At 41.3% G+C, this 15,582-nt stretch overlaps 1 protein-coding gene across 1 annotated transcript in view; it reads left to right on the plus strand.

The window, feature by feature from the left end:
• The window catches only part of CSRNP3 (cysteine and serine rich nuclear protein 3), a 161,141-nt gene that overhangs the window by 50,528 nt on the left and 95,031 nt on the right, over positions 1–15,582 (plus strand). The window lies entirely within an intron of this gene.

A 15,582-nucleotide genomic window follows, 5' to 3' on the forward strand; every position in this document is an offset into this window, starting at 1 on the left:
TGAATGTAGCTCCAGTAACCAAGAAGAGTTGATGAAAACTGAGATCTTGTATTTAAATTATTCTGTCTCCTTGGAAACCCACTGCTACAGATGGATTTGGTTTTTCTTGGCTAAAAATATCTACCCCTTAATAATGACAATGGGAGAAATACTGAATAAAACTACAGTATATTGCCATTAGTTTTAAAGTTACCTAATAATTTAGATATTCTGGATGAACTATAGATCTATAGTTTCTTATCCAGAGTTCTGTTAGCTGCTGCCAGGCATTCACCGGGTTTGTGGAAAAGAGCTCAATAGCCTTGGAAGAAGTGTATGTGTGGGAGGAGGAATAGGCAGAAGGTAATAACTGATGTCTGGGTCTTAGACATTAGAGCTGCATCTTGAGTTCTAATCGTACTTTCCACTGAAATCAGGGGCATTGACTTCAATGGGACCAGGATCCAGGCCCTGACCTTATTAATAGTTTCTCTGCTTGAGTTCACTATGTATAAATAAAATATTACATTTTGCTTATTCTTTTTCTTGCAAAATGTTTAATGAAGTTGCACTCCTTTTTATAGTTTGTATGTTGATTGTTGAAAGCAGTTGAGTTGTCTCTGATATTCTGTTAAAATGTAAGATACCTTCTTTTTCCCCCCATAAAAGGAAAACAGTTTAAACGTATTACATCTCAAAAGTCAACCATCGTTTAATCGCTTTTATTCACATATTTTGTATAAATCAATACTTTAATTTTTTTCACCATGATGAAATTTTGCTAAACCATGATAAGTGAACGCTCTTCAGGCTATTAGTTCAATAAAAAAACCCTCTTTTTTTCATCTTTTCAAAATAATTAGTGTAACTATAATTGTCTTAAAATATGTATTAACATTACTAGAGGTTTCATTTTATAAAGAATTAATTCTTCTCTTTGCAATATTATTTTATCCTTGGGAGAAGAAGCTGGATATTTGTTCATTTAAGAAACTGTTTTCAGAACAGTTTTACAGTCTTCACATATTTTGTTTTTTTGTTGTTAACTGGTATTCAGTATAGGCAAAATACCACTACTGTTCTGTATTACTCTTAACCTTTCTTTGCTTTTAAACTGGTGTTTCTGTTTGTCTCCTGATTGTTCCAAGAAAATAGAACAAATGACAAACCTGAATGTGTTTCTTTTCCTTTAAATATTATCTGTGCACTTTGTTTTACCAGAGATCAGAAGTCTTGATTAATTTTACGGTATTGAGTGAGGCATGTCTTCTCCTTTGATGTGCATCATATGTAGTATTAACCTATTACAAGTTATAGTGACGTAGATAATTTGCAGGGGATTAAATATTTAATAGTAAATTCATTTTGATGACAACACAGTGAGTTCCAAGAGTGATTTAAAGTAGGCTCTACATATTAGTTTGATTAATTGAAATGAATATGGGGAGATGATATAAGTATCTGTTTCATTATAAAAGAGAAATATTAACATTATTAATAAAGCAGATGGATTAGTAAATGGATTATAAAATGCATACATATTAATGTGTTCCCTTATATGGGAACAATATAATTAATCATAGAAGACTTTCTTATTGAAAATAATATGTGGCATAGCAATACATGCAAAGCAAAGTCAATTTAAAACAAGACAGAGTCTAGTAATGATATGTACTAGCTTCATGCATCTTGTATAACACAAGCATGATAAGTTATAAGGTGAGCTTATATGGGGCTATTAAGTATCTCAGAACATATTTAGAAAAATACAAGATGTAAGTGATTCCTGTATAACAAGAGGCAGCTTTACAGCTGTAATGGAATTGTGCCAGTTTGGCATGAGTCTTTTTATCTCTAGAAATAGAAGCAACAATTTTATCTACTGAAAATAATGAGAGTGTTCATCTCACATTGCCTGTCACTACATCTGTGTTATGCAGGATTATGATGGTAATGTAAAGAAAGAGAAAACTAATGTAGTGCAGTGCAACTTGCTGCCAGGCTACGGCTTTTCAGCAATTTTCTGCATTAACTGTTCAAGTCTGAAGAGGAGAAAATGTATTTGTTCTGTGTGAAACAGCTGTTAAAACTTCTTCTATTATATAGAAGTTTATCAAATTATATACGTGAAGACAAAATGTTTTACTCTGTGTATCATTCCCCAAAAGAAAATAATAAATTCATTAAACTCATTGTTTCCAATTCAGCTCTCCTAAATTTATTATGCAGGTATTCAGTTTCTTTTTTTTTTGCCCTTAGTGGTTAAGGTATTACAACATTTCCCAAACTTTTGAAATGTGAGCTTTCCTTCAGGAAAATGACACCCCTTGTGTTCCCACCTTACCCACCATATGCAAGAAACTTCACCATGGATAGTTATGGAAAAAACTTCTGTAGGGAAAGCTTCCATCTCTATCAGTGAAAGTAATTTTATGTCCTGAAGCATGAGGGTTTATATACTTACTTACTCCCTGACTCTCTAGACAGTGCAGGTTCTTGGCTACTTATCCCCACCTTTTTCTTTCAGGAGCATATTTTTCTCTCTGATGGTAATTCACATTAATATCCCTCCATCCCTCCCAATATCTCCTTGGTCAGCCAAGAGGTCAGACACTACAAGGCTGTCCTGCCAAGAGATGCTTAGCTTCAGTGTCTTCTGTCATCCTGACTAAATGATCTGCCCACTGAAGTCAATGGGATTTCACTACAAACGCTATACTTTAGTTCACCATAGACCTCCCATAGTTCCCTATTAGATCTTCTCCACACATCATTTTCTCTTACTGACTCCAAAATTCAACTCAGCTCCTTATTTTCAAAGGTATTTAACAGTCTTTTTTTTTCTCTCCCAGTAAGTGCCCAGGTCTCACATCCATGTAAAACAATAGGACTTATGATGGTCTTGTTATCTGAAGCTTGGTTTTGCTCAGTAGTTGTTTGGAGCTGAAAATTCTGTACAGAGAGGATTAATAGGCATTCCTGAACTGTAACCATGCTTTAATGTCCTCCCTTTATATTCCTTTGATTTTTGCCTTAGAATTGATATGATGGATGCAGTGAGTCTTGACTACCATTGATTCTGGGAACATTTGCATACATTATGTAATATAACTCATTTTCCATCTTTCTCCTGCTTTTTCTTGCATTGCATTAATTTTCTTATGGTTTATGCACATGATTAGGATAGCGTCCCATGTGAGTTGTGCTTTTATTGGCCAAGAAGTTCCTGGGAGCAGTAAAAAGTGGAAGCATTGTTGTAATACAGGTTAGGCTCCTGTGTTAATCTCTAAACTCCTTGGAACTGTACTCCTTTGGAGATTAAATAAAATGTAGACAACTGCAAGGAAATCCATGTTGAAAGGAACAATTTTAACTACTTATTAATATAGAAGAAATGTGGAGAATAGCCTACAAATAAAAATCCAGGAACAGGAGGCTAGAATATGGGAGGAACTCGATTGTTTTATGCTTCTGCTGTGCCGTTAACCTCTAAATCAGTGGTTCTCAACCTATTTACCATTGTGGGTCACATATGCAGCTCTCTCTGTGTTATGTGGGCGGCATCCACACAATATGTATACTACCTGTATGACCCTGAGGATGTCACATGGGCCGTGGGTTGAGAACCACTGCTATAAACAATGCGATCATAAATTTAGATCTGTCCATACTTCAAGCTATGAGCTACATTTTAAATTCACCTTTACCGTAGTTCCTCTCAGCCACTTTCTTTGATTGTCCTTACCTCTACCATAGACAAAACACCTTTTGCTAAGCTTAGAGGCCAAACACCACACATATAAGTACAAAGGAAAGGTCACTTTAAAAAGCCCTTAGACAAGCAGAATATTGGCCATAATTTCTATCTCATGCAACTAGTCCCATTGATGTCAATGATCCCAGGAAAAGCATGTGAGAAGGATTTGGCACTATGCTATGCAGATGTAAGTTCCAGCACTAGAAGGCTTGGAGGAATGGAACTCTCTGCTTCCCCTTGTGGGTGAAAGGGGGAAACATAGCTCTGGTAGGCTTGATTTACATGTTATTACTTCACTACAATGCATTTCTGTGTGGTGCTTTATGTGGAATTTGGTTGTGTTGTGGTTTTGAAATTATATTAGATGGTGCATATAATGAGGGAGAAATTATAAGAGATACTTCTTGGGGCAGAGCAAGCCACCCTGCGCTAAAAGGTAGTGGATTCTGGTAACAGAGCCCCAAAATTAAAAAAAAAAAAAAAGAGGAGTAAGAGCTGAAGGACTCTGAGATGCCAGGGGCATTGTCAAAAGAACCAGGAGATCTGGAACTCTGTGTAGACCAGGCTTTGCAGGACCTGGCCAGCAGAGCAGATTCTGCAGGACTCGTCTGACAGTGGCACAGATTTAACTCTGCAGGACCTAATTGGTATTGCTTGCTTTGCTGGACTGAAGCATACAGGCAGAGAGAGTCTCCTGGTGGATACTTGACCACCATGATATCTAATTGGGTTCATGAATGAGAATTAGGTGGGTAGGAACTGAGTTCTTGGTCCTTGACTAGTAGGGCAAATTAACTAAGACAGTGGGGCTGGGTGTAACTCTCTCATACATTGTTTGGGATTTGTAATTTTATTTTATTTAAATATATGGCTGTGTTTTTCCGAATAAACTTTTTTTGTGGTTTCATATCATAGAGGACAAGAGTGCGCTTGAGAATGGGGAAGAAACTCCTGGAAACATATGTGACCAGGGAGATAAAATTTTAGTTGGTTAGAGCTGAAAGTGGAAGTATGGCGTTTGTGAGGACTTGCGCCACCCATTTAATTTAATAGAAAGGGTCCCCTAGACTTATAGAACCTGGCCCTTGTTACTGTCATCAGCGCCTGGCAGAGAAACTGCAAATAGTCCTCCCTCCTCACACCCTCCCCAAGTAGTAGTAATAGAATTTCCACTACATAAGAAAAATTCAATAATACTTTTCACAGTAATACATTTCAGGGCAAATGTTGATAGGGTTTGTGCTGTTAAATAGGGCAGCTGAGCCTGAAGAAGCAAAGCGCAAATGGTGTTTGCACCCACTGAGCACAAAGACACAAATTTCTGCCTGGACCGAGGGTATATGAGGAGAAAGGTAAGACCAATAAAATGCACCCTCTGTAGATTTCTCAGTGGAATCCAGCTGATGAAAATGGTATATGGAGACTTAAATGTGCACCTGAAATTGTTCCCATAAGTCCCTTCACTAGGGGAGCAGCTGATACCAGCTGCTATGCATTGACTCATTACCCTGAATATTTAACAAAGATGTGACATATAGAGACTAGATCTCACAGCAGCATATTTTCTGTGTACATATGGGTCAATATGAGGCACAGAAGACAGATGCACAGAAAGGAGGCATCCTTTAGGTTTCTTGGCTGGCAAAGACCCCGACCATTGCCCTGGAGTGCCCTCCCACATGCCCACTCAGAAATTACAGGCCAAAGATTAGCTTTAAGATCAGGCTTCTGGAGGTAGTTTTTCAGATTAACAGGCTTGACACTCAGACTGGGCCTCTGAGGAGTTTCAAGGGGATCTGACAAGTCAAACACACAGAGTCATGGTTTATCCTTGGCAGTTAGTTGCAACCACCCTGGTTAATGTCTGCACCCCCCTGGGAGTCATGGCCACAGGATTCTTTCGGAATCAGAAAGCCATTGGCACTGCCACAGTGATAAGCAATTCTGTATTCTTGGTCTGCATAGAAAAGTCCCTACGTGCAATTTTCTTGCTCCGTATATATTCTCCTAGTGAAGCCATTACAGCCTAAGTCAGGCAACTGATGCTTGTGAGTAGAGCTGCCAGTTACAGCAAAACAGTGGTTACGCCATGTCTACACTAGCATATACGTAAGCAAAACTTTTGTTGCTCGGATATGAATAAAACATACCTTTTACCGGCATAAGTGCTCGTGTCCACAGCACTATGTCGGCAGGAGATGCTTTCCTGCTGACATAACTAGCACTGCTTGTTGAGCTGGTTTTATTATGTCAATGGGAGAGCTCTCTCCTGTTGGCATAACGCAACAAAGGCACATTGTTTTAAGCTTCTAAGTGTAGAAATAGCCTTAGCGAACATTCATTTAAATTCCAAACAGCTGTTGAATCCAGGTTTCGCACCTTCATTATTTGAAAGCATTCACACAAATGGATTTTTGTTCGCATTAATGTTTATCCCCTTACATGAATGCTTATTTTCACATGCAACAAGGTTATTTGTGTGTAAACAAGTATAGTTATCATTTTATTCCTATTCATTGTTCATCACTTTCTTGCTTAAAATGTTTCAGTCACCCAATCAGGGAGCGGAGCAAAACAATACAATACGATTTTGGTAACCAATCATGCACCTCGATTAATGAATAGTCAAGGTAAATCATTCACAAGCACGCCTATCAGCTGAAATTTGTTCACATGAACAATTCATTAAGTAATTACCCATTGCAAATAGATTTGTAAAAATCAAATTTAGTTTACAAACAAGAAAAAGACCTAAATTCAAAGTGAATATTATTCACACTAAATAATCCAAATATCTCTGCTTGTGAGCATCAGTATTCATGATTTAATTGAAATTACCCTCCCAAGTCTTGCTAGTTTATGACACATGCTGACTGGTCAGAGGGTGGGCGTTGTTTCTGATGGGTACTTTGCGGTAATGTTTTATATGCAACATCTACTTCTTGCATCCTCTTGTTAGTAATAGGATTCATTTGTAAAAAGAACTGATTATTGTTTAGAAACAAATATGTATGTCTCTTAGAGACAATATCTACTTTTGCACTCATCCCTGATGATACAACTGAGATCAAGGCAAAGTGCCATACACCTCTACCCTGATATAACACGTCCTCGGGAGCCAAAAAATCTTACCACGTTATAGGTGAAACCGCGTTATGTTGAACTTGCTTTTGGCCTCGAGCAAAAGCATTTTCTGTGGGCGCCTCTTGGGGGTGACAGCGGGTGTGCGGTGCCCCGGGCCAGGCTGACAGGGAGCTCTGGGCGTCATGGAGCTTCCGGAGCCGTTTCCATGGCCGGACTGTGCCACTTGTTGTGGGGCTGCTGGCTTGCAGCAGTTGCTGTGAACGGCTGTGGCACGGGGCAGTGCGGTGGCGGGATCGGGTCGTGCTCTGCTGCCAGCCCACCGGCTTTGCCACTGCTGCTAGGGATGGATGCGGTTCGCGGAGCCGCAGTGAGTGTCAGGCAGCAGCAGAGAAAGTGGCTGCTGTAAAGGGGAGGGGGCAAGGGAGGCACGCTAGCCACAGCCAGTGCAGCCTCCCTCCCCGCCTCGAAAACATGGGTATTAGTGTCTGAGCCAGAGAGCGAGCTGGGGAAGTGCCGCCGCTTGCAGTGCTGCAGTCCCCTGTCTCTGAATCAGTGATAGCGGCTCATGGAGTGGAACCCGTGTGGTGTTAATCTGATTATACGGAGGAGGAGGAGGAAAGCTGAGACTCCCATGCCTTATCCAACGCCCCTGTCCCCTGACCGCCCCGCCCCCAGAACCTCCGAACCATCCAACCCCCACTGCTCCCTGTCCCCTGACTGCCTCCCGAGACTCTCTGCCCCTTATCCAACCCCTCGGCCCTGGCCCGGCACCCATAACACGCCATTCAGAGCAGCGTGCTGGAGCCAGACACGCTGACGCGCTGATCCTCTGGAGTGTGCAGCCCCGCCCACCAGAGCGCTGCTTTACCATGTTATATCCGAATTCGTGTTATATCAGGTCACGTTATATCGGGGTAGAGGTGTACTTGGTGGCTCATAGATTAAATCTTTTACAGTGCCTCTGTTTTTTTATTTTACTGTCTGGATATCTGTCTGTCTAGCTTTTTATTAAGACACTCATCCTCTGGGTATCTGAGAGGAATAAATGCTAAACAGGATCTAGCAAGTGGATGAGGGAGGAAATTTTTTTTTCTCAAAGTGTGTGTGATGGGATCCCTAGGGTACAACCTGGAAGTGGGCTACCGCTGTGCCCCCTTAACTCTCCAGCCTGGGCTGTCTCTCACAATGCTTTGCTAGTGACAAGCAGCAAACCCCTCTAGGTGCTGCTATCACTCAGCACAACAGCATGTAGGGCCCCACATCCAGCTAGATTGCATGAATGCTCCCAAAGCCACTCATGAATCACACAAAGAAAGGTACCAGCCAGTTCCCCCAGCTCTCCCGCCTTGCACCTCAGAGCTGTACTGTCTTTCCCTGGTCAGAAGCCTGACCAGTGTAAGTTTATTACCCAGTCCATCCCTCCCTCAGTGTGGAGAGGACATGTACAAGCCTTTGTAAACTGAGCTGAGATTTCCCAAGCGCTTCAACAAAAACACACAGTCTTAGGTAAAATATAAAACATATTTATTAACTACAGAAAGATAGATTTTAAGTGATTATAAGTGGTAGCATAAAGGGTCAGAGATAGTTACCAAAGAAAATAAAAGATAAGCACGCAATCTAAATCTTAAACCTTATTACACCAGTCAGTATTTAGATCTAGTAGTTTTCTCATCCCATTGGATGTTACAGTTCTTAATACACAGGCCTCTCTCTCGCTCTCTCAAACCTGGGACCAGTCTCCTCAGTTCAAGTCTTTGTTTTCTGAGTGTTCTTGTTGTTTACAGTGTAGGTGGGAGAGGAGAAAAGCCAAAGGCATGATGCTACTGTCCCTTATTTTATACCTGTTGTCCATGTGCCTGGAAAATATTAGCCCAGACATATCCTGATGGGCTTTGCTGAGTCACAGGGTTGAGCAATCCTCCTGGTGTGGTCTTGCGCAACGGAGTCATAGAGTTGAGCGGTCCCCACTGAGTGGTGCTTGGGCAGCCCTCTTACAGTATTGTAAATCCCTTGTTGACAACTCTTCTGCTGATTCATGGTCATTGAACACTGTCCTGGGTGTGGTTTGCTTCCTTTGTATGTCCCTAGCAAATTTACAGCATATTTCAGTAACAACCGTATAGCAAAAAGAAAAGGAGTACTTGTGGCACCTTAGAGACTAACCAATTTATTTGAGCATAAGCTTTCGTGAGCTACAGCTCACTTCATCAGATTCATGAAGTGAGCTGTAGCTCACGAAAGCTTATGCTCAAATAAATTGGTTAGTCTCTAAGGTGCCACAAGTACTCCTTTTCTTTTTGCGAATACAGACTAACACGGCTGTTACTCTGAAACCAACCATATAGCAGAATCTCATAACTTGATACACACTAACGATACACATTTTTTGAAAACAATGGGTTTCATCAAATCATGACCTTTCATATGATATTTTACATGGCATACCTTGTACAAAACATATAATTTACATGACGGTGATGAATATGGGGGTTCCAGCGTGCTGCTTTGAGGTACAGTATTACCCAGTGTGTTCCCGAGCTTTTCTTCTTTCTGAGCTTCAGTCAAAGACTGATTCCTATAGTGAGATTTTCATCTAAAGCACAACAGTATATAATTTATCTTTTCATATTTGTTTATGTTATGGCTATTTTATATGGGATGTATCTGAGGTTTATTCTTCATAAATATATGCCATAACTGTTCGTCTGTGGGATTTGTCTATTTCAAATGTGATCTTATGTGAACAGTGTGCTATTGTGTTCAGTTTTGCGGAATAGTCAGTTTATTTTCAAATTACGATTAGGAAGAAAGTGCCATTTGAGTCATTTGTCATTGCCTTTGTCATTGCATGAGGATTTTGTTGATTTCTTATTGTCACATTCCAGTCTGTTATCTGGTCTTTTAGGTATCTTTTATCACCTTTCAAAGCAATGGCTGGAGTGGAAGATAGGAGAGGTTTTTACTTCTCCCTGTGCAGCACAACTGACATAGCTGATCTTTGTGGTTTTGAATTTCTCCTCTGGTGCCAGTGAAGTACCAGAGGTTTGGCTTTTTTGAGTTGTTTTTTCTAGGGTTAATTTTGCATTGCAACGTCAAGAGATGACACCATAATGAACAAAAAGCTTCTTTAGGGACCTTCAGTACAGCACTTTATCTCCTTCAAAATCTCTTTTCAGTAATTCCCACAAAGCTTTTCGGCCCTTTCACTGTTGTTCAGAGACATATTCTTTCCAAAGGAACATTACAATGAAATGGTGGTTATGGTCTAACAAATTTCCCAGACTTCCCAGGTGTGGAAGGGGATCAGTACAGACAGTGTTCTATTATACATGATCTTTCTCTTGGATTCCTAGTGTAGATGGAACTTGATTATATGATTAATTTCAATATCTCCTGGTCTACAAGCGATATTTTATAATCAAGTGTTTAAAATGTTTTCTTTGAGCTCTCTAACTTTATGGTGGCTGACAGTTACCTGGCACTGTGGAAGGGATGCGCCTGTTTCCATGAAGGTCTGCAGACTCTTGCTTTGCCTGTCAGTGCAGTTGTGCAGCTAGATAACTGGCTAAATGATAACCACAAGACTAGTTTCTTCAGACTGGAGGAAGATTGAGGTTGGTTAAAAAAAACCTTTTCTTCTCTCAGCAAGCCCGTCTGCTGCAGCAAGTTGCCAATTCCTATGAGAATCCCTATCTATGCCCAGCAACTGGTGTTTGATTTACGGCTCACAGCCGTGAATACATGTGGTTGGAATTGCCTGTGTTAGTATTGCTTCCTCTATTTTTACCTTTGTTTGTTCCTGTTGTGTATCAGTGCCATGTTAAGGTGGTAAGTAGTGTGATGCTGGTGGCAGGGGATGATGTGAAACACAGGCACTGTGAGCACTTCGAGGAGTGGCATGGAATAAATCAGCAAACATGGAAGACCCTAGTGCCAGGTTGTTGTTCAGCTGTGAGTCAGCAAGCTGCTCGCTCAAACCAGGAAACAGCTTAACAATTAGACATTTATTAAATAACTATGCAAAAGAGTCATATTGTCAACTTTCCCATTTGTCTTTGGATACAGTAATATGCATTGAACTTCCTCCCATTTTTCCCCCTCCCACTAAAACTGCTGATTTGATGCAGCAGATCCCTGGCTGCCGCACACAGCTGCCCCAGTGTGTGCCAATGGAAGGTAGAATGGAGTGGAGAGCTAACTGGTAATCGAGGGTGCTGAGCCTTACAGTCTTTTGATTTCAGTATCTCTATCCATGCCACAAGCATTGTGGTATTTTCATGTTACTGGGAACAGTCTTTTGCCTCTGTACAGTGGATGCTGTGAGGAAACGTAGCGGCCTGCTTATGTTTCTTCAGGGTATACTTGTTGCTATGATATGTCTGTGCATGGTATGGTTCTCTATGACCTGTTATGATGTGATTACAGGCATGTCTTTATTATCTATGACATGTCATGACTTGCTCATGTTTCGGTGATGATCAGAGCATTTTGTAGTTCCTGTGCCTTTTGGTCCATGCTTTCTAACAGGAGTTCCACCTCTGTATATCTTGCTTTCTGTCCATGCAGCCCTTATTTTCTCTGTCACTGTTCTGTGCTTTGGGTAATGACCAGTTTGTGAGTGGTCAGGCCTAGTTGTTGGAGCCAAAGGTCAGACCCGAAGATAGCATGAGGTACCAAACTGAAGATTAGAGCTGGAGACAGAGTCCAGTGCCAAGGCAGGGATCAGAGTCTGAGACCGAGTCAGGTGCCAAGCCAAAGGTCAAGGGCATCAGGGGTAAGGCACAGGAGCAAGGACCTGGAGTAAGGCAGGAGGAAAGCAGGAACTGGGAATAGACAAGGGTCTGGGACTAGGAGTACAGGAACTAGGAGCAGATGGGGAGTTGGGAACTAGAATCAGGTGGGAATACAGGACTCAAGGATCAGGTAAGCCAGAAGGATCCATAGTAGCAGCCCGCCTGAGATTCCCCTAGTTGCTCAGACAACTTCCTGGTTTATACAGAGCTCCTCAGACAATTAGAAGTACTGGATGTACCACGCCCCCCCCCCCCCAATCAGGAGCTTTGGGGGTAAGGCTATCTGCAAGCTAGCACTTCACTGGTTCCCTTCTCTGGTGGCTCAGGTGAGCTGCTTGGTGTTGGTCGTGCCCTGAGCATTGCCTGAGACCCATGGGCCTGGGATTGAGGCCTGCAGTCCCTCACACTCTGTACTCACTCAGATGTGTGTCCTGCAGGGCCTGGTATCAGTCCCTAAGTTGCACGATATCAAGAGAATGGGTATCAAAACCTTTGTGGCTCCACTGCTGAATATGTAGTGTTTGTCTGGCTACTTATCTCCTGCCACAGCATACCACATTTTGAGAGGGTAAGGCATTGTTTGTCAGTCACCCTTTGTTGGATGTATGGTCTTCTATTACCATGTGTTTTATGTGTTTTCCCTTCCACTGAGAGCTTTGGATCCTGTTAAGGTGCAGAAAATATTGTTATAAGCAGTAATATGGCTGCAATGTATTGGATGGTAGACATGCCTACGAGGGGCATAGAATCATAGAAATGTAGGGCTGGAAGGGACTGTGAGAGGTCACCTAGTCCAGCCCCCAGCGCTGAGGCAGGGCCAAGTAAACCTAGATCATCCCTGACAAGTGTTTGTCCAACCTGTTCTTAAAAGTCTCCAATGATGGGGATTCCACAACCTCTTTTGGAAGCCTATTCCAGTGCTTAACTACCCTTATAGTTAGACAGTTTTTCTTAATATCTAATCTAAAATCTCCCTTGCTGCAGAGTAAACCTATTATTTCTTGTCCTGCCTACGGAGGACATGGAGAACAATTCATCACAATCCTTGTTATAACAGCCCTTAATATATTTGAAGACTTGCACCGGGTACCCACTCAATCTTCTTTTTTCCAAACTAAAGATGTCCAGTTTTTTTAACCTTTCCTCATACCTCAGGTTTTCCAAACTTTTTATCATTGGACAGAGTCCAGAGGAGAACAATTTGTCCCCATCTTTCTTAAAGTGTAGTGCCCGGAACTAGATACTCTAGTACCCCAGCTATGAGTACTCACCAATGCCGAGTAGAATGGGACAGTTACGTTCCCTTATCTTATGTACAATACTCCTGTTAACACACCCCAGAATAATAGTAACCTTTTTCTTATGAGCATTCCTTATTTATTACTGTGCAGGTAGAATGTGGGGAGTATTGACTTCTGGGGTGGCAACTGTTGATACAAATGGTATCAAGGGATCCTCCTTTTCAGTACCTATTATGTGTGAACCATTTAATCTATCACTGTGGTATCTGAGCTCCTGAATAGTAGACAGCATGTCTTCTTCATCCACACTTTCCAATATGCTCTGCATCTGGGAACCCAAACTTTCCAGGTAGCAGTGAGGATCAGACTTGCTCATACCCAGATGTCAAAAAGTGTTGTTGGTTATTTCTGTTGCTTAGCTATTCAAAACTCAGATGAGACTCATATAGGACTCTCAAGTTTGTGAACCTATATTACAAATGCCAGATATACTTAATCAAGGAAACTGAAATATCCCAGTTCTCCCAATTTCTTCTCCCAGCCACCAAACATCACCTCAGTCTTATCCATACTGAGCCCTAACCCTTATTTAGGCCCCATTCTGTTAGGCAGTAGACAAGTCACTCACTCATACTGACTAAGTCAGATGAAATGGAAATATGAGTTTTGTCATCAGCACACAAGAAATACCATAATCGTTATCTCCTCAGTACCCACCTAAAAACTCTCCACATATGGATTGTATGGGAGGAGTGACAAAATGGAATCCAGCGGAAGCCCAACAAGAGGAAATATTCAGAGCAATTTCTCAAAATTATCCTCCAAGTTCTCATAGAAAGAAAGAAAAGTGGCGACTCTCAAGGGTGATACCACCTATCCCTGTTAGCATGGATAGTCATGTCAACAGTATAGAAGGCAGCTGGTATTGAAGTTCTAACAGGGTCCCTGATCTTCATTCATCGCCACTACCAGAAGGATATCATACGCAATATATCCATGTAGCTTCTGTACCACCATCTTGACTGCATTGCTACAACAACCTTTTCAATAACTTTCCCAAGAAAGAGAGATATTCAAGACAAAACAATGAATAGCTGTCACTTTCATAGAAGCAAACATCTTGCCTTCCTCCTGGGCGGTATTGACAATCCACTTCAATAAAGGCCCTAACACCTCCTCGATGGCCTTCAGCAGACAGGAGTAATATGGATCTAACTTGCAGATCATTGCTTAAAGGTCCTGTAGAACTTAATGGAGCAAAACTAATTTCAGTTCAAACTGAAATGACGGTATCCACTCTTTGAAATGGCTCTTCTGCCATGAAGGCATGATGCTTAGTCCGGGTGAAAGCAATCTTTGCAGAGAAATTCAAATATTCTTCTCAGTCAGAAATACTCGTTTCTGGTTACCATTTGTAAACATCCCAGATTCCACTGCTGCTCACCACCTTGAACAGTTCTATTGATGTGTACGATGCCTGTATTAGTCATCTAGCCATCATATTGTACAATTTGTAGCAGGGCATGTCTGACAAATGGGTATTTATCTGGAGATAATCCTGGGCTGTATGAAATTCAGATCTGAGGTTTCTAATACCTCACAGTTTAAAGATACTTAGAGTTGGGGTTTTGGTTTGCCTCATCCCTCTTGATTATGATACAGGTCTGATTTTTGGGTTTGGATTTTGAAGCCTCTTCTACCCACACCCTAGGGATGTGTTTGATTCTGAGGTGTTGGTTTGACCCATGTCTAGTTGAAACAATAAACAGCTTACTTTGTCAGCCTCTCTCAGCATTCCCCTGTCTATTCTTAGAGATGGTTGAACATGAGTGTTTTCTTCTTCACACTCCAGCTGCTCCTTTTTACTCTCTTGTACAGCCATAATCCTTCGGCTTTGATGTTGCAGTCTGTTGCTATGGAAATCATAGTGATTTCACAAATTCGGTGCTGTAAGCACTGCAGGAGGTAGTGGGAAAAGATAGTTTGCAAGGGAGACATTTGGGGGAGGGGAAATAGGGTGGAGAAGGTCCTGTATGTGCCTCCCAGGACCCACCTTTTTCCTCTGTTTTTTACTCATGATTGTTTTATTGACGGACTCTGAAACCCATACTGTTGCTCTTAAATCTGCTGCAGAGGTCACTGTAAAATGATGCAAGGTGCTATATCCCCTGTCCCAAGGGTAGGCATGAAATGCTTTCTCTGCAAACCTGCTCTTGGACCAGGGAGGAATTACATCTGGGTTTTGAATCAAGGTGGGACATCTGTCCAGCCTGGAAAAATCCCTTTGAAGAAAACAGATCTTTCCTAAACAACAAAGGGGAAAGGAGAACCATGACAAACAGGTTCACATGTATATAATTCACATATAATTTGTAAAGGTTCATCTTTAGTGGAATCTGTAAGGCAAGTGTATAAAGCACTTCTGTTATGAGGATCAGTTTAGGAAATCCCTTGGTTTTAGCGTTATATTGCATTAATTCCAGATCCAAACTAAAGAATTTCCCAAATCAGACATGTCCATAGATATAAAACCTCCATCTTGCAAAGGCAGAATTAATTTTACTAGAGAATTTTAATGACAAGACAAATCAGATGGGTTATAAATTCGCTGTTATGCTCAAATAAATTTGTTAGTCTCTAAGGTGCCACAAGTACTCCTTTTCTTTTTACAGTACAAGCAAGTGGCACTCAAACGTCTGAAATTCTTCCCTACTTTGAAAGCATC

This window comes from Lepidochelys kempii, chromosome 11, assembly GCF_965140285.1.
Source record: "Lepidochelys kempii isolate rLepKem1 chromosome 11, rLepKem1.hap1, whole genome shotgun sequence".
Classification (NCBI taxonomy): domain Eukaryota; kingdom Metazoa; phylum Chordata; order Testudines; family Cheloniidae; genus Lepidochelys; species Lepidochelys kempii.